Source organism: Arachis stenosperma, chromosome 2 (genome assembly GCF_014773155.1).
Source record: "Arachis stenosperma cultivar V10309 chromosome 2, arast.V10309.gnm1.PFL2, whole genome shotgun sequence".
Classification (NCBI taxonomy): domain Eukaryota; kingdom Viridiplantae; phylum Streptophyta; class Magnoliopsida; order Fabales; family Fabaceae; genus Arachis; species Arachis stenosperma.
In genome coordinates, this window is record NC_080378.1 from 17,442,468 (window position 1) to 17,456,106 (window position 13,639).

General features: G+C 41.7%; 1 non-coding gene across 1 annotated transcript; it reads right to left on the bottom strand.

The window, feature by feature from the left end:
* Positions 1–267: 267 nt before the first annotated feature.
* On the bottom strand, positions 268–375 carry LOC130964752 (small nucleolar RNA R71). Its single transcript, XR_009080827.1, has one exon. It is a non-coding gene; the product is annotated as a small nucleolar RNA R71 (small nucleolar RNA).
* Between the last annotated feature and the right edge of the window lie 13,264 nt (positions 376–13,639).

Sequence of the window (13,639 nt, forward strand, 5' to 3'; positions counted from 1 at the left end):
TTAGTTTCTCTAATGCAACAGAATTGCAAGTTCCATGGACTTCCAATGGAAGATCCTCATCAGTTTTTAGCTGAATTCTTGCAAATCTGTGACACAGTCAAGACTAATGGGGTTGACCCTGAAGTCTATAGACTGATGCTATTCCCTTTTGCTGTAAGAGACAGAGCCAGAATATGGTTGGACTCTCAACCTAAAGAAAGCCTGGACTCATGGGAAAAGCTAGTCAATGCCTTCTTGGCAAAATTCTTTCCACCACAAAGATGGAGTAAGCTTAGAGTGGAAGTCCAAACCTTCAGACAGAAGGATGGAGAATCCCTCTATGAAGCTTGGGAAAGATACAAACAATTAATCAGAAAATGTCCTTCTGACATGCTTTCTGAATGGAGCATCATAGGTATTTTCTATGATGGTCTCTCTGAACTATCTAAGATGTCCTTGGATAGCTCTGCAGGAGGATCTCTTCATCTGAAGAAGACGCCTACTGAAGCTCAAGAACTGATTGAAATGGTTGCAAATAACCAATTCATGTACACTTCTGAAAGAAATCCTGTGAACAATGGGACTAGTCAGAAGAAAGGAGTTCTTGATATTGACACTCTGAATGCCATTTTGGCCCAGAATAAAATATTGACTCAACAAGTCAATTTGATTTCTCAAAGTCTGTCTGGAATGCAAAATGCACCAAACAGTACTAAGGATGCTTCATCTGAGGAAGAAGCTTATGATCCTGAGAACCCTTCCATGGAAGAGGTGAATTACCTAGGAGAACCCTATGGAAATACCTACAATTCTTCATGGAGAAATCACCCAAATTTCTCATGGAAGAATCAAGAGAGACCTCAACAAGGTTTCAATAACAATGGTGGAAGAAACAGGTTTAACAATGGCAAGCCTTTTCCATCATCTTCTCAGCAACAGACAGAGAGCTCTAAGCAGAATAATTCTGACTTAGCAACCATGGTCTCTGATCTGATCAAAACCACTCAAAGTTTCATGACTGAAACTAGATCTTCCATTAGGAATTTGGAAGGACAAGTGGGTCAGCTGAGCAAGAAAATCACTGAACTTCCTCCAAGCACTCTCCCAAGTAACACTGAAGAAAATCCAAAAGGAGAGTGCAAAGCCATAAACATGGCCGATTTCTGGGAGGAAGAAGAGGCAGTGAACGCCACTGAGGAAGGCCTCACTGGACGTCCACTGGCCTCTAATGAGTTCCCCAATGAGGAACCTTGGGAATCTGAGGCTCAGACTGAGACCATAGAGATTCCCTTGGACTTGCTACTGCCTTTCATGAGCTCTGATGAGTATTCTTCCTCTGAAGAGGATGAGTATGTCACTGAAGAGCAAGTTGCTAAATACCTTGGAGCAATCATGAAGCTAAATGACAAGTTATTTGGAAATGAGACTTGGGAAGATGAACCTCCCTTGCTCACCAAAGAACTGGATGACCTGTCTAGGCAGAAACTGCCTCAAAAGAGGCAGGATCCTGGGAAGTTTTCTATACCTTGTACCATAGGCACCATGACCTTCAAGAAGGCCTTGTGTGACTTAGGGTCAAGTGTAAACCTCATGCCCCTCTCTGTAATGGAGAAATTAGGGATCTTTGAGGTACAAGCTGCAAAAATCTCACTAGAAATGGCAGACAACTCAAGAAAACAAGCCCATGGACTTGTAGAGGATGTTCTGGTTAAGATTGAAGGCCATTACATTCCTACTGATTTCATAGTCCTAGAGACTGGGAAGTGCATGGATGAATCCATCATCCTTGGCAGACCCTTCCTAGCCACAGCAAAGGCTGTGATTGATGTTGATAGAGGAGAGTTGATCATTCAAGTGAATGAAGAATCCTTGGTGTTTAAGGCACAAGGACATCCCTCTATCATCATGGAGAGGAAGCATGAAGAACTCCTCTCAAAACAGAGCCAAACAGAGCCCCCACAGTCAAACTCTAAGTTTGGTGTTGGGAGGCCACAACCAAACTCTAAGTTTGGTGTTGAAACCCCACATTCAAACTCTAAGTTTGGTGTTGGGAGGTTTCAACACGGTTCTGAGCATTTCTGAGGCTCCATGAGAGCCCTCTGTCAAGCTAATGACACTAAAGAAGCGCTTGTTGGGAGGCAACCCAATGTTTTATAATTAATTATTTTCTTTTGTTATTTTATCTTTTTTGTAGGTTGATGATCATAAGAAGTCACAAAAACAATGAAAAAAGCAAAACAAAATGAAAAACAGGAAGAAAAACAGCACACCCTGGAGGAAGATGCTGCTGGCGTTCAAACGCCAGTCAGCCTAGCAGTTGGGCGTTTAACGCCCAGTCTGGCACCTTTCTGGGCGTTTAACGCCAGAAAAGGGCACCAGACTGGCGTTAAACGCCAGTAAAGGGCAACAACCTGGCGTTAAACGCCAGGAATGGGCACCAGCCCGGCGTTTAACGCCAGAAATGGGTCAAAACGTGGATTTTGATGCCATTTGGTGCAAGGATGACTTTTCCTTGACACTACAGGATCTGTGGACACCACAGGACCCTACCATCACTCTCTCTCTTCTTCCCCCATTCACCAATCACCTCAACACCTCTTCCCCAAAAACCCCTCACCTATCAAATCCCATCTTTCTCTTCACCACTCACATCCATCCTTCATAAAACCCCACCAACCTCACCCTTCAAATTCAAACCACTTTCCCTCCCAAACCCACCCTCAAATGGCCGAACACACTACCCTCCCCCTCTTCCTCATTTCTTCTTCTTCTACTCCTTTCTTTCTTCTTTTGCTCGAGGACGAGCAAACATTTTAAGTTTGGTGTGGTAAAAGCGTTGCTTTTTCGTTTTTCCATAACCATTATGGCACCAAAGGCCGGAGAAACCTCTAAAAGAGGAAAGGGAAAGCAAAAGCTTCCACCTCCGAGTCATGGGAGATGGATAGATTCCTCTCAAAGGTGCATCAAGACCACTTCTATGAAGTTGTGGCCTTGAAGAAGGTGATCCCCGAAGTCCCCTTTTTACTCAAAAAGGGTGAATATCCGGAGATCCGCCATGAGATCCAAAGAAGAGGTTGGGAAGTTCTCACCAACCCCATTCAACAAGTTGGAATCTTGATGGTTCAAGAGTTCTATGCCAATGCATGGATCACAAAGAACCATGACCAAAGTGTGAACCCGAATCCAAAGAATTATATCACTATGGTTCGGGGGAAATACTTGGATTTTAGTCCGGAGAGTGTGAGGGTGGCGTTCAACTTGCCTATGATGCAAGGAGATGAGCATCCTTACACTAGAAGGGTCAACTTTGATCAAAGGTTGGACCAAGTCCTCACAGTCATATGTGAAGAGGGCGCACAATGGAGGCAAGACTCGAGAGGAAAGCCGGTCCAATTGAGAAGGCATGACCTCAAGCCCGTGGCTAGAGGATGGTTAGAGTTCATACAACGCTCAATCATTCCCACTAGCAACCGGTCCGAAGTTACCATAGACCGGGCCATCATGATCCATAGCATCATGATTAGAGAAGAAATAGAAGTTCATGAGGTTATAGCCCAAGAACTCTACAAGGTGGCGGACAAGACCTCCACTTTGGCAAGATTAGCCTTTCCTCACCTCATTTGTCACCTCTGTTATTCAGTTGGAGTTGACATAGAAGGAGATATCCCCATTGATGAGGACAAGCCCATCACCAAGAAAAGGATGGAATACACAAGAGACCCCTCTCATCAAGAAATCCCTGAGATTCCTCAAGGGATGAACTTTCCTCCACAAAACTATTGGGAGCAACTAAATACCTCCCTAGGAGAGTTGAGTTCCAACATGGGACAACTAAGGGTGGAGCATCAAGAACACTCCATCATCCTTCATGAAATTAGAGAAGATCAAAGAATCATGAGGGAGGAGCAACACAGACAAGGAAGAGACATTGAGGAGCTCAAGCACTCCATAGGACCTTCAAAAGCAAGGAAGAGCCGCCATCACTAAGGTGGACCCGTTCCTTAATTTCCTTGTTCTCTATCCTTCTGTTTTTCGAATTTTTATGCTTTATGTTACCCATGTTTGTGTCTTGTGATCATTAGTGTCTTAGTGTCTATGCCTTAAAGTTATGAATGTCCTATGAATCCATCACCTTTCTTCAATAAAAACGTGCTTAATTGAAAAGGAAAGAGTTGCATGAATTTTGAATTTTATAATAGTTTAATTATTTTGATGTGGTGGCAATATTTTTGTTCTCTGAATGTATGTGTAAACAGTGCATATGTATCTTGAATTTGTGGTTCATGAATGTTGGCTCTTGAAAGAATGATGAAAAAGGAGACATGTTACTGAGGATCTGAAAATCAATAAAATGATTCTTGAAGCAAGAAAAAGCTATTCAAAAAAAAAAAAAAAAAGGAGAAAAAAAAAACCGAAAAAAAAAAAAAATCGAAAAAAAAGAAAGAAAAGAAAGAAAAAGAAAAGAAATAAAGTTGTGATCCAAGGCAAATAAGAGTGTGCTTAAGAACCCTGGACACCTCTAATTGGGGACTTTAGCAAAGCTGAGTCACAATCTGAAAAGGTTCACCCAATTATGTGTCTGTGGCATGTATGTATCCGGTGGTAATACTGGAAGACAGAGTGCTTTGGGCCACAGCCAAGACTCAATAAATAGCTATGTTCAAGAATCATCATACTTTACTAGGAGAATCATTAACACTATCTGGACTCTGAGTTCCTAAAGAAGCCAACCATTCTGAATTTCAAGGGATAGATTGAGATGCCAAAACTGTTCAGAGACAGAAGGTTAAAAGCCCCGCTCATCTAATTAATACTGATCTTCACAGATGTTTTTGGAATTCATTGCATATTCTCTTCTTTTGATCTTATTTGATTTTCAGTTGCTTGAGGACAAGCAACAATTTAAGTTTGGTGTTGTGATGAGCGGATAATTTGTATACTTTTTGGCATTGTTTTTAGTATGTTTTTGATATCTTTTAGTTAGATTTTAGTACATTTTTATTAGTTTTTATTTAAAATTCACTTTTCTGGACTTTACTATGAGTTTGTGTGTTTTTCTGTGATTTCAGGTATTTTCTGGCTGAAATTGAGGGACCTGAGCAAAAATCTGATTCAGAGACCAAAAAGGACTGCAGATGCTGTTGGATTCTGACCTCCCTACACTCGAAGTGGATTTTCTGGAGCTACAGAAGCCCAATTGGCGCGCTCTCAACGGCGTTGGAAAGTAGACATCCAGGGCTTTCCAGCATACTTTGTCCAAGATATGGCCCAAACCCGCGAAGCAATCAGAATTCCAGCGTTAAACGCCGGAACAGGAATAAAAGTTGGAGTTAAACGCCCAAACTGGCATGGGAGCTGGCGTTTAACTCCAGAAAAGGTCTCTACACGAATTTCCTTGATTGCTCAGCCCAAGCACACACCAAGTGGGCCCGGAAGTGGATTTTTATGTCATTTACTCATTTCTGTACACCTTAGGTTACTAGTTTACTATTAATAGGACCTTTTACTATTGTATTAGTAGACTTTGGTAGCTATCTTCACTTTTATGCTATCTTAGATCTTTGGGAGGCTGGCCATTCGGCCATGCCTGGACCTTATGCTTATGTATTTTCAACGGTGGAGTTTCTACACACCATAGATTAAGGGTGTGAAGCTCTGCTGTACCTCGAGTATTAATGCAATTACTATTGTTCTTCTATTCAACTCCGCTTGTTCTTTATCTAAGATATCACTCGTTCTTCAACCTATGAACAAGGTGACTGACAACCATTCTTGTTCTACAAGCATTCGAGGCTTTAGTGAATATCTCTTGGATTCCTGATTGCACGATGCATGGTTGATCGCCTGACAACCGAGTGCTCGCCTGACAAACGAGCCAGCCATTCCGTGAGATCAGAGTCTTCGTGGTATAGGCAAGAACTGATGGCAGCATTCAAGAGAATCCGGAAGGTCTAACCTTGTCTGTGGTGTTCTGAGTAGGATTCAATGATTGAATGACTGTGACGTGCTTCAAACCTGTAACTTGCTGGGCGTTAGTGACAGACGCAAAAGAATCACTGGATTCTATTCCAGTAGGGGAGGGAACCACACCGGTGATTGGCAGCACTGTGACAGAGTGTGTGCATTAGCTTTCACTGCGAGGATGGGAGGTAGCTGCTGACAACAGTGAGACCCTACACGAGTTTGCCATGGAAAGGAGTAAGAAGGATTGGATGAAGGCTGTAGGAAAGCAGAGAGACGGAAGGGAAGGCATCCTCATACACTTGTCTGAAGCTCTTACACCAATGATATACATAAGTATCACTATCTTTATCTTTTATGTTATTTTCGTTCATCATCATCATATACATTTGAGTTTGCCTGACTAAGATTTACAAGATGACCATAGCTTGCTTCAATACTAACAATCTCCGTGGGATCGACCCTTACTCACGTAAGGTTTTATTACTTGGACGACCCAGTGCACTTGCTGGTTAGTTGTGCGAAGTTGTGTAATGCCATGGTATTGAGCGCACCAAGTTCTTGGAGCCATTACCGGGGATTATTTGAGTTGTGAAAAAGTATTGTTCACAATTTCGCCCGACCAATCAACCTCTTCATATTCTTCAATTTCAATATACACCATGCCATTTTCGCTTTCCTTGGGAGGTTGTGCACACTCTTTTACAATTTCAACTTCGTGTCCAATGGGAGAGGATTCCATTATAGAGAGAAATTCATCCATGATTGAATCCATCTTTTGATAAGCCTCTTCCAAGTCTCCAACGATGATATGCCTTGGAGGTTGCGCACCCTCTTCAACATCGATTTCAAGCTCCTTGGAAGAGTGCTCCATGATGCTACATTCCCATGGACCTTCAACATCTCCTAAATCTTCAACCACCTCTTCCTTTTCTTCAATGATCATAGGCTCCTCCAATTGTTCCAACACAAAATTTGATTCCTCCTTTTCCACCGAATTTTCTAATTTCTCCTTCATACTTTGCTCTTCTTTTGACCTTTCACATGTGGTTACGGAATTACCTTGAGTCTTCAAACATTGGTAGGCTAAAGAGTGCACTACCTTAGTCAAGTTGGTCACAAACTCAAGTGTGTCCCGCTTCATGGCTTCTTGTCCTTGAAGTAGCAAAGTGAGAGAATCGTCTATTGGGGCTTGTGGTGGGTAGGAAGGTTCATCATTTTGGAGAGAGGGTTCACAATAGGGAGGTGGTTCTTCTTGGTAGAGTTGTGGAGATTGAGTGTATTGAGGTGGTTCTTGGGAGTAATCTTGATAGGGTTGTGGTGGTTCTAAGGGTTCTTGCTCATAATGGTCATAAAAATATGGTATGGATGATTGGTTATATGATGGATATGGGTCATAGAAAGGTGCTTGGTATGGAAAGGCTTGTGAGAATGGTTGAGGTTCATGTTGAGGATGAGATTCATAGGCATATGGTGGCGGTGCTTGAAAGTCACAAGGTGAACCACCATAGCCGTTAGATTGATATGTATCATAGAATGGCTCTTCTTCATAGTGCATTGGTGGAGGTTGTTGCCATGAGGATTGATCATATGCATATGGCTCCTTCCACCTTTTATTGTCTGGTGCACGAAATTGCAATAACACTTTTGCAATCCCGCACAACTAACCAGCAAGTGCACTGGGTCGTCCAAGTAATACCTTGCGTGAGCAAGGGTCGATCCCACGGAGATTGTCGGCTTGAAGCAAGCTATGGTTATCTTGTAAATCTTAGTCAGGATATCAGAAATTATCAAGATTGATTGTAAAAAGCAGAAGAACATGAAATGGTTACTTGTATTGCAGTAATGGAGAATAGGTTGGGGTTTTGGAGATGCTCCATCTTCTGAATCTCTGCTTTTCTACTGTCTTCTTCATCAAACACGCAAGTCTCCTTCCATGGCAAGCTCGTATAGGGTTTCACCGTTGTCAATGGCTACCTCCCATCCTCGCAGTGAAAGCTAATGCATGCACTCTGTCACAGTACTGCCAATCACCGGTTTGGTTCCCTCCCCTACCGGAATAGAATCCCTCTTTTGCGTCTGTCACTAACGCCCAGTAGGTTACAGGTTTGAAGCACGTCACAGTCATTCAATCATTGAATCCTACTCAGAATACCACAGACAAGGTTTAGACCTTCCGGATTCTCTTGAATGCTGCCATCAGGTCCTGCCTATACCACGAAGATTCCGATTAAAGAACCCAAGAGATAACTACTCAATCTAAGATAGAACAGAGGTGGTTGTCAGGCACGTGTTCATAGTTGAGAATGATGATGATTGTCACGGATCATCACATTCATCCGGGTTAAGAACAAGTGATATCTTAGAATGGAAGCAAGCATGATTGAATAAGAAACAGTAGTAATTGCATTAATCCATCAAGACACAGCAGAGCTCCTCACCCCCAACCATGGGGTTTAGAGGCTCATACTGTGGAAAGAAACGTGTACAAAATGTTATGAGGTCATAAGGTACGGATACAATGTCAAAAGATCCTATAAGTAGTAAACTAGTGTCCTAAGGTTTACAGAAATGAGTAAATGACAGAAAAATCCACTTCCGGGCCCACTTGGTGTGTGCTTGGGCTGAGCAATGAAGGAATTTTGTGTAGAGACCTTTTCTGGAGTTAAACGCCAGCTTTCATGCCAGTTTGGGCGTTTAACTCCAAATTTTATGCCAGTTCCGGCGTTTAACGCTGGAATTTCTGTAGGTGACTTTGAGCGCCGGTTTGGGCCATCAAATCTTGGGCAAAGTATGGACTATTATATATTTCTGGAAAGCCCAGGATGTCTACTTTCCAATGCCGTTGAGAGCGCGCCAATTGGGCTTCTGTAGCTCCAGAAAATCTACTTTGAGTGCAGGGAGGTCAGAATCCAACAGCATCTGCAGTCCTTTTCAGTCTCTGGATCAGATTTTTGCTCAGGACCCTCAATTTCAGTCAGAAAATACCTGAAATCACAGAAAAACACACAAACTCATAGTAAATTCCAGAAAAGTGAATTTTAATTAAAAACTAATAAAAATATACTAAAAACTAACTAAAAGGTACTAAAAACATACTAAAAACAATGCCAAAAAGCATACAAATTATCCGCTCATCACAACACCAAACTTAAATTGTTGCTTGTCCCCAAGCAACTGAAAATCAAAATAGGATAAAAAGAAGAGAATATACTATAGACTCCAAAATATCAAAGAAACATAGCTCCAATTAGATGAGCGGGACTAGTAGCTTTTTGCCTCCGAACAGTTTTGGCATCTCACTCTATCCTTTGAAGTTCAGAATGATTAGCATCTATAAGAACTCAGAACTCAGATAGTGTTATTGATTCTCCTAGTTAAGTATGTTGATTCTTGAACATAGCCAGTGTATGAGTCTTGGCTGTGGCCCAAAGCACTCTGTCTTCCAGTATTACCACCGGATACATACATGCCACAGACACATAATTGGGTGAACCTTCTTAGATTGTGACTCAGCTTTGCTAAAGTCCCCAATTAGAGGTGTCCAGGGTTCTTAAGCACACTCTTTTGCCTTGGATCACAACTTTATTCCTTTTCTTTTTCTTTTTCTTTCTTTTTTTTTTTCGAAAAAAAAAATTTTTTTCACTGCTTTTCTTGCTTCAAGAATCAATTTGGTGATTTTTCAGATCCTCAATAACAGTTCTCTTTCTCCTCATTCTTTCAAGAGCCAATAATTTTAACATTCTTAAAACAACAAATTCAAAAGACATATGCACTGTTCAAGCATTCATTCAGAAAACAAAAAGTATTGTCACCACATCAGGCTAATTCAACTAGTTTCAGAGATAAATTTCGAAACCCTGTACTTCTTGTTCTTTTGTGATTAAAGTATTTTTCTTTTAAGAGATGTGATGGATTCATAGGACATTCATAGCTTTAAGGCATAAACTTAAATTTTATTAATTATGAACTAAGAACAAGACTCAAATATAGATATAAGATAAAATTAAAAATAGAAAATAGAAAACAAAAAAAAAACGAAAAAATTAGGCTCCTAATGATAGAGGTTTTCACAGAGTTAGGACTCAACAACCTTGATTTTGAGAAGTGGATGCTCCCTCAGCTTGAGAGGAGAGCTTTTGGCGTTTCATCTCTTGAATTTCACGCCCTTGCTTCTCTTGTTCCTTCAGCAATTTGCAGAGCATGCAGTTCTGATTCTGCTGTTCTTCCTTCAGTTGCTCCATAGTCTCTTGCAACTTGTTAATGGATGCTTCTAGGTTGGACCAGTAGTCAATTCTTGGAAATTCAGGGAGGAATTCCTGCGCCCTCCTCTTGATGGAGTTGTCTTGCACTTGTCCTTCAATTGACTTCTTGGTGATTGGGTGTTCAATGGGTATGAACTCATCTACTCCCATCTTCACCCCAGCCTCTTTACAGAGCAAGGAAATCAAGCTTGGATAAGCCAATTTGGCTTCAGTGGAATTTTTATTTGCAATTGTGTAGATCTCACAAGCAATCACATGATGCACCTCCACTTCTTTTCCAAGCATAATGCAATGAATCATCACTGCTCTCTTGATGGTGACCTCAGAACGGTTGCTAGTGGGCAATATGGAACGCCCAATGAAGTCTAGCCAACCTCTTGCAATTGGTTTGAGGTCTCCCCTCTTGAGTTGGTTTGGGACACCCTTAGAATTGGTTATCCACTTAGTTCCAGGGAGGCATATGTCCTCTAGAACTTGATCCAACCCCTTATCTACTCTCACCATCCTCCTATTAAAGGAATCAGGATCATCTTGCAGTTGAGGTAACTTGAAGATTTCTCTTATTTTGTCCAGATGGAAGTATATAACTTTTCCTCTGACCATGGTTCTATAGGTATGGTAAGCAGTTCCAGTCATTCTCTGCTTATCTGTTAGCCACAGATTTGAGTAGAATTCCTGAACCATGTTCCTTCCAACCTTTGTCTCAGGATTGGTTAGAACTTCCCATCCTCTGTTTCGAATTTGCCCTTGGATCCCCGGATATTCATCTTCTTTCAGATCAAATTTAACTTCCGGGATCACTGACCTCAGACCCATTATTTTATGATAATGGTCTTCATGTTCTTTGGTTAAGAACTTCTCTTCATTCCAAAGATTCTTTGGATTATTCTCTTTCTTGCCTCTTAAATTGGTTTGTTTTCCCTTAGGAGCCATGATATTGATGAATCTTGGCTTAGTGATCACGGAAAAGCACACCAAACTTAGAGGTTTGCTTGTCCTCAAGCAAAAGAGAAGAGAGAAGAGAGGGGGAGGAAGAGAAAATTCGAATGGTGTGGTTGGAAGAGGGGAACAAACGTGTATTTATAAGGTGGGGAGGGGAGTTTTCGAAAAAAAAAAAAAGAGGAATTTGAAAGGAGATTTGAGAAGATATGAGAAGAAATTGAGAAAAGGGTGAAATTTTTGAACAATGTTTGTAATTGATTTGAAATAAATTTGAAAAAAGGTTTTGATTTTTGAAGATTTGAAAGTGAATGATGAATGATTGAAGTGTGATTTTGTAGAAAAGTATGGGTGAGAAAAGGAAAGTTTGAAAAAATCTGATTTGAAAACAAAATTGTGGTCCCCCCACCAAGCTGGCGTTAAACGCCCAGAATGGCACTCATTCTGGCGTTTAACGCCCATTTGTTGCCCCATTTGGGCGTTAACGCCCAGCCAAGTACCTGGCTGGCGTTAAACGCCAGAAATTCTTCCTCACTGGGCGTTTTCTAAAACGCCCAGGATGCTGCACACCTGGCGTTAAACGCCCAGAATGGTGCCCATTCTGGCGTTTAACGCCCAAAATGGCACCATTCCTGGCGTTAAACGCCCAGAATGGTACCCATTCTGGCGTTTAACGCCCAAAATGCCCCTTACTGGCGTTTTTTCGCCAGTAAGCTCATTTCTCTGCTTTTTGAGCTGAATCCGTCTGTAACTCTGTGAATTCCTTCATTTTTGATACTTGCCTCTGTAAGAACTAATCATACACTTTCTAATGACTGGGTTGCCTCCCAGCAAGCGCTTCTTTACTGTCTTTAGCTGGACTTTCACTGAGAATCACTCAAGTCTCAGTTTTGAGCATTCCTGCTCAAAATTTCCTTCAAGATAGTGCTTGATTCTCTGCCCATTAACAATGAACTTCTTGTCAGAATCAATATCCTGAAGCTCAACATATCCATATGGTGATACTCCTGTAATCACATACGGACCCCTCCACCGGGACTTGAGTTTTCCTGGAAACAGTTTGAGCCTGGAGTTGAAGAGCAGAACTTTCTGTCCTGGCTCAAAGACTCTGGTTGACAATCTCTTGTCATGTCATTTCTTTGCCTTTTCCTTATAAATTTTTGCATTTTCAAAGGCATTGAGTCTAAACTCCTCTAGCTCATTTAGCTGGAGCAGTCTTTTCTCACCAGCTAACTGTGCATCCATGTTTAGGAATCTGGTTGCCCAGTATGCTTTATGTTCCAGTTCCACAGGCAAATGACAGGCCTTCCCATACACCAATTGGTATGGAGAGGTTCCTATAGGAGTCTTGAATGCTGTTCTGTATGCCCATAGAGCATCATCCAAGCTCTTTGCCCAATCCTTTCTTCGGGCCATTACAGTCCGTTCCAGGATTCTTTTTAGCTCTCTGTTAGAGACTTCAGCTTGCCCATTTGTCTGTGGATGATACGGAGTTGCCACTTTATGGCTGATTCCATATCTAACCATAGCAGAATATAGCTGTTTATTGCAGAAATGAGTGCCCCCATCACTGATTAGCACTCTGGGGACGCCAAACCTGCTGAAAATGTTTTTCTGGAGGAATTTCAGCACAGTCTTGGTATCATTAGTAGGTGTAGCAATTGCTTCTACCCATTTAGATACATAGTCCACTGCCACCAGAATGTAAGTGTTTGAGTATGATGGTGGGAATGGTCCCATGAAATCAATTCCCCATACATCAAACAATTCTATCTCTAATATTCCTTGTTGAGGCATGGCATATCCGTGAGGCAAGTTACCAGCTCTTTGGCAACTGTCACAGTTACGCACAAACTCTCGGGAATCTTTATAGAGAGTAGGCCAGTAGAAGCTGCACTGGAGAACTTTAGTGGCTGTTCGCTCACTTCCAAAATGTCCTCCATACTGTGATCCATGGCAGTGCCATAGGATCCTTCGTGCTTTCTCTCTGGGTACACACCTGCGGATCACTCCGTCAGCACATCTCTTAAAGAGATATGGTTCATCCCAAAGGTAGTACTTGGCATCTGAAATTAATTTCTTTCTTTGCACACTGCTGTACTCCTTGGGTATGAACTTTACAGCTTTATAATTTGCAATGTCTGCAAACCATGGAGCTTCCTGGATGGCAAAGAGTTGCTCATCTGGGAAAGTCTCAGAGATCTCAGTAGAAGGGAGGGGACGCCCCAGCTACTGTTCTATTCTGGACGATGATCAGCTACTTGGTTCTCTGTCCCTTTTCTGTCTCTTATTTCTATATCAAACTCTTGCAGAAGCAACACCCATCTGATAAGCCTGGGTTTTGAATCCTGCTTTGTGAGTAAGTATTTAAGAGCAGCATGGTCAGTGTACACAATCACCTTTGATCCCACCAAGTAGGATCTAAACTTGTCAATGGCATAGACCACTGCAAGCAATTCTTTTTCTGTGGTTGTGTAATTCTTCTGTGCATCATT